At 43.0% G+C, this 6,117-nt stretch overlaps 1 pseudogene; it reads right to left on the bottom strand.

Annotated features, from left to right (window-relative positions):
- Window positions 1-4,919: 4,919 nt before the first annotated feature.
- On the bottom strand, window positions 4,920-5,777 carry LOC102140502 (high mobility group protein B1 pseudogene; annotated as a pseudogene).
- Between the last annotated feature and the right edge of the window lie 340 nt (window positions 5,778-6,117).

The raw sequence follows: 6,117 nt of genomic DNA, 5'->3' as shown, positions 1-6,117 counted from the left end.
AAGTTATACTTTCTAGAAGCATTTTTGGACCTCTAAGGAAGAGTGGGGAAAGGGGAAGAAGCCTAATGGCTCAAAGCAGGGTAGGGTTGAGAGGCAATAGATTTATTTATCCAAGCAACGAACACTTACTTTCTCTGAGAATCATAGCTGCAGTGGGAGGTGGGATGAATTTGCAACATCTGAAAGCAAAAAGATGTGAGTTGCTCATAAGGGAATAAATAAATATAACATGATCTATTCCCTGGTTTCGTGTCACCAGCTTATCTATAAACTTAGAAACTTCTTATGATTCCTGGAACCTCTCCTGGTCTCTGGCACCCACAACTTCAACTCCAATTTCCTGGGGTTGCTGGGTGCTTACCCCCAAAAGCCCAACTGCATCAGGACACTCTGTCATATGGAAATGGAAGAATGTCCTGGTAGAGCTGAAGCTCTGCTTCTACTGTATCATGTCGCAACAGCTGCAAGTCCTGCTCCCTCCGGAAAACCACACTTGCTAGTTAGGCCTTCTTTCTCCACCTCTCTCAGGAAGGGGGCTTAAAACAAGAGGAGATGGTAGACAGTCTCTTTGTTAGTAACAACTGCTTCTATTTATTGCATGCTTACTGTGTCCCAGTATTTTATTTTTAATATCAACAACAATCCCATGAGGAAACAAATATTAGCTCTGGGTCCTAGATGTGAAACCCGAGGTTCAGAAAAGTTAAGAATCTTGCCCAAATTTATACTGCTCATAAGTGACAGTGCCAGGTGTGAGCCCTTTGTGTGTGCTCCAAACCATTCAGTGAAAAAAGCAAGAAGTCAGCCAGGCGTGGTGGCTCACACCTGTAATCCCAGCACTTTGAGAGGCTGTGGCGGACAGATCACGAGGTCAGGAGTTCGAGACAAGCCCGGCCAACATAGTGAAACTCTGTCTCTACTAAAAATACAAAAATTAGCCAGGCATGGTGGCACGCGCCTGTAGTCCCAGCTACTCAGGAGGCTGAGGCAGGAGAATCACTTGAACCTGGGAGGCAGAGGTTGCAGTGAGCCGAGATCATGCCACTGCACTCCAGCCTGGGTGACAGAGCAAGACTCTATCTCAAAAAAAAAAAAAAAGGCAAGAAGTCTTAGACCACCTATCTAGTAGTGGGCACAGAGTCATTCAGATAAGGCCATTGAAAAAGAAGGTAGAAGGGGAAGATGAGTTAGTACTTGAAAGTCTGCTGTCTTGACACAGCCTATCCCAAAATGATAAATGTATTTGTTAATGGAATTTACCCATTTTATACATAGCACATGTTTTGTATGTGGTGTTGAGCATAGAGGTCTTCATTATGAGCCAGGAAATGTAAGTTTCACTTCCAATATGAGGTGCGTCTCTGTCACAAATGGCTTTACTATTCCAAATTTTCAGACCCCAGTTTCTGTCTTCACTTGACTGAGAATAATTCAATGACAGAGAATGTTCTAGTCTCCTTTGTGTCTCCAGTATCCAGTACAGGGCCCCAAAATGTTTGAGGGTGAAATGACTAGGGAAGGAGGAGAAGAAAGGAGGAAGAGATTTCTCTTGTAACATCTGTCCTGGTGTCAGCAGTATTAATTTAAAAAGTTTGCAGGGTTTGTTGAAAAGGTCTGTTGTCCATCTTGGTGGCAAACTAGGAGGAAATGATATCTAGCAAGGGCCTCTTTGGCATAAAGGGCACAGAATGTGAAACTGACATGTACACACAAGGGAATGCCTTCCTTCAGCAACCTTTCCTTTGCCCTTGTTCTTTCCGAAGCAACTGACACCACAAAATGAGAAGAGGTGGAACGGGAGAAAGGCTCGCAACGATGACTTACCTGGCCGCTTCCCTTTCAGTTACCTTTGTGGACGCAAGAATGCAGAGGTCGGAGCTGCTCTAACACAATGTGGAATTGTGAGCTAGTTTTGTGCCACTAAACTCACCTGATATATATTCTTCAGTGTCCTCAATTCTTTTTACCTTTGCAGAGCTAACTCTTATTTTAGGATTGTGCCAGGATTTAAACTGGGAGCATCAGCAGCAGAGGGCAAAGGAGTCAAGCTAATAAGCTCTCCAATTCTGCTTCTTGCAGACTGCTTCAGTTTTGAAGGAGAAGTTGTTATTTTTAGAATTCTTACTTGCATTCACCCTGAACCCTGAATGATTAACTCCTAGTGTGTCCCTCAAGTTTAACCCATTTTCCGCCTCTGCTCCTAGGAACATGAGCATGCTTTCCACTCAGTGACCAGGATTTTAAAAAACTATTTTCAACCTGCCTCCTCTTCCTCTACCCATCTCCCCAAATGCAGCCCTTACCCTCCACCCCTCTCTTATTAAAATCATGTCCATTCAATCTCCAGACTTGTTTGGGGGAGGTGGCAGCATTGTAAGATAAACCTTGAGTAATTATTATTATTTATTTATTTATTTTGAGATGGAGTCTCTCTCTGTCACCCAGGCTGGAGTGCAGTGGCGTGATCTTGGCTCACTGCAAGCTCCGCCTCCCGGGTTCAAGTGACTTTTCTGCCTCAGCCTCCACAGTAGCTGCGACTAAAGGCGCATGCCACCATGCCCAGCTAATTTTTGTATTTTTAGTAGAGACGGGATTTCACCATATTGGCCAGGTTGGACTTGAACTCCCGACCTCGTGATCTGCCCACCTCGGCCTCCCAAGGTGCTGGGATTACAGACGTGAGCCACGGCACCCGGCCTATTTTTTTTCTTTATGTTAAGTTCCAGGGTACATGTGCAGGATGTGCAGGTTTGTTACATAGGTACGCATGTGCTATGGTGGTTTGCTGCACCCATCAACCCATCGCCTAGGTATTAAGCCCCACATGCACTAGCTCTTTTTCCTGGTGCTCTCCCTCCTCCAGCACCCTAGCCTGAAGTTATTATTAAAGTTCAGTTTAACTCTTGTGCTGTCTACAGAGCGTGACCTTGTTGAGTCTTCAACAGATTGTAGCATTACTCACCTTATGTCATTAAACTGCAGAGGGTGGGGGGATAGAATAAGGGAAGCACACAGCTCAGCACGTGGGGAGTTTATTTAAAACTCTTGTGGTCTTTCATTGACTAGGCTGATGAAGTCATTGCTGGCTTATAAATCAACAAAATACTGTTAAAATGTAATCTCCTTTCGTGGTTTGTTATAATAAATTACCCTTGACTACTCTTTAAAAAATCACAAAGAGAAAATTATAATTTTCCTTCATTAAGTTCAACACTTGTGAGCATCTCTCAGGTAAATTAAGAGGAAAAATACATACAAATAGTTAGATTTTGGAAATATTTGCACCTAAAACAATAGATGTTCTATGGGAGTAATAAGTAGTTCCTAATGTTGACTTATCTAAATGTATTCTTTCTTTCTTTCTTTCTTTTTTTTTTTAATGTGACTATGATGACCAGGAAAGGAGCCAAAAAAAAAAAAGTTTGAAAATAAATGCAAAACCTTAAGTGGTGCACATCTGTAATCCCAGCAATTGGGGGCTGGGGAGGGGAGGCAGTGGCTGAGGCTGGAGGATGGCTTGAGCCCAGGAGTTTGAGACCAACCTGAACAACATAGTAAGATCCTGTCTCTTTAAAAAAGAAATAAATTGGCCAGACATGGTGGTTCATGCCTGTAATTCCAGCACTTTGGGAGGCCAAGATGGGCAGACCACCTGAGGTCAGGCATTCAAGACCAGCCTGGCCAACATGGTGAAACCCTGTGTCTACTAAAAATACAAAAATTAGCTGGGCATGGTGGCAGGTGCCTGTAATCCCAGTTACTGGGGAGGCTGAGGCAGGATAATCGCTTGAACCCAGGAGGCAGAGGTTGCAGTGAGCTGAAATCACGCCACTGCACTCCAGGCTGGGTGACAGGGCAAGACTCCGTCTCAAACAAACAAAAAACAAAGACAACAAGGAAATAAATAAGGAAAAAAGGGAAAAAAAAGAACTTGCAAACTTGCAATGAAAAATGGGCGCATTTGCTAACACTGCCCAAATTGGGTGATGTGTTTTTTATTTTATTTTTTAAACTTTTTACCGGCAAGAGAGATTCTCTGGCATGAACTGAAGGTGCCATCTTTTCTGGGTGATGTGTTTTAACATTGTACTGAGTCTGGTTAGGGTGGCTCTTGACAGGATAATACTTTTTTTTTTTTTTTTAATAAAAAATAATTGTATTTAGGCCGGGTGCGGTGGCTCGCACCTGTAATCCCAGCATTTTGGGAGGCTGAGACAGATGGATCACCTGAGTTCAGGAGTTTGAGACCAGCCTGACCAACATGGAGAAACCCCGTCTTTACTAAAAACACAAAATTAGCTGGGTGTGGTGGTGCATGCCTGTAGTCCCAGCTACTCAGGAGGCTGAGGCAGGAGAATCACTTGAAACTGGGAGGCGGAGGTTGTGATGAGCTGAGATCGCACCACTGCACTCCAGCCTGGGCAACAAGAGCAAAACTCAGTCTCAAAAAAAAAAAAAAGAAAAAAAATTGTATTTACTTAGAAGCATTCAGAATGTCAAGAAAACAGCTGCAACTTTTTTTTTTTTTTTTGCAATTACAGAGTGATATTCAGTTAATGGAACAACAATTATTTGGTATAAGCTGTATCAGAGACAACTGAAGATGAAAAAAACTACCATTGCCATATATAACTAATTTGTGCTGTGTACCAAAAAGAACTTGTTTGAAATTTCCATGCCAATTTACAACCCCCATACTTTACCAGGCAAGGTTAGTGGTTATTGAAAATACCACCAGGCGTGGTGGCATGCGCCTGCAATCCCAGCTACTCAGGAGGCCAAGGCAGGAGAATCACTTGAACTCGGGAGGCAGAGGATGGAGTGAGCCAAGATGGTGCCACTGCACTCCAGCCTGGGTGACAGAGGAGACTCCATCTCAAAATATAAACAGAGAAAAAATTCCACCAGGACAGGGCTATCTAAAGACACATTTCGGTAGTGTGTTAAATTATACAAAAGAAGACACCGTGTGGTTTAAGAACAAATTTTACACAGCCTTACATTTCATTTTTTTTCTTTAAAGGGAGTGAGTTGTGTACAGGCAGGCTAAATGCTTTACAGACAAGAAAAAAAAGCTAGAACCAACTTATTAATGATCATTGTCTTCTTCATTTTCATCTCTTCATCTCCCTCTCCTCACCCTCTTCATTTTCCTCAGCTTCCTCCTCTTTTTCTTGCTTTTTTTCAGCCTTGACAAGTCCCTTTTTTGCTGCATCAGGCTTTCCTTTAGCTCAATATGCAGCAAGAGCCTTTGTGCATTTTTCCTTCAGCTTTGCAGCCTTCTTTTCCTAAGGCTGCTTGTCACCTGCAGCGGTGTCATTCCACATCTCTCCTGGTTTCTTCGCAGCGTCACCAATGGACAGGCCAGGATGTTTTGGGCAACGCTCAGAACAGAACAGAAAAAAGGCTGAAGGAGGCCTCTTGGGTGCCTCGGGATCCTTGAACTTCTTTCTTGTCTCCCCTTTAGAAGGCATATAGGTTTTCATTTCTCTTTCATTACGGGCCTTGTCCGCCTTTGCTGTATCTTCAAATTTTCCTTTCTCTTTAGCAGACATGGTCTTCCACCTCTCTGGGCACTTCTTAGAAAACTCTGAGAAGTTGACTGAAGCATCCGGATGCTTCTTCTTATGCTCCTCCTGACAAGTTTGCACAAAAAATGCGTATGATGACATTTTGCCTCTTGGCTTCTTAGGATCTCCTTTGCTCACGTTGAGTAATTTTTCCTTGGTGAGGCAGAGTCGCCCAGTTTCTGTCTGGCTCTCACTTATCCTGGTGTTGTCTCTATCGAGAGGATGATAATTTAAAAGTTTTAAATAAGCATATCTTATCCTTCAGTTCTCTAAAGCAGGTTTTATACGAAATCTGAATCTGACTGAGAATGTTACTGTTCATTCTTTTCAAAGTTCCAAGTAGTGAAGCCACAAAAGGAATTTCTCATTTTCTTGGTATGGCTTATGCAAATAAAAACTGGTGGCTAAGACCTAAAGAACACAGTTTTAATATCTGAAATGCTGATGACTTCAGGCAGAAGCACAGATGGGTAGGGAGAGGGAGGCAAACGGAGAGATTTCTCTCCCATGATCACGTTGTCCCAAAAAGGGTCCTTGTGTACAGTTT

Source organism: Macaca fascicularis, chromosome 4, assembly GCF_037993035.2.
Source record: "Macaca fascicularis isolate 582-1 chromosome 4, T2T-MFA8v1.1".
In the NCBI taxonomy this organism is placed as follows: domain Eukaryota; kingdom Metazoa; phylum Chordata; class Mammalia; order Primates; family Cercopithecidae; genus Macaca; species Macaca fascicularis.
This window is presented reverse-complemented; position numbering and strand designations above follow the sequence as displayed.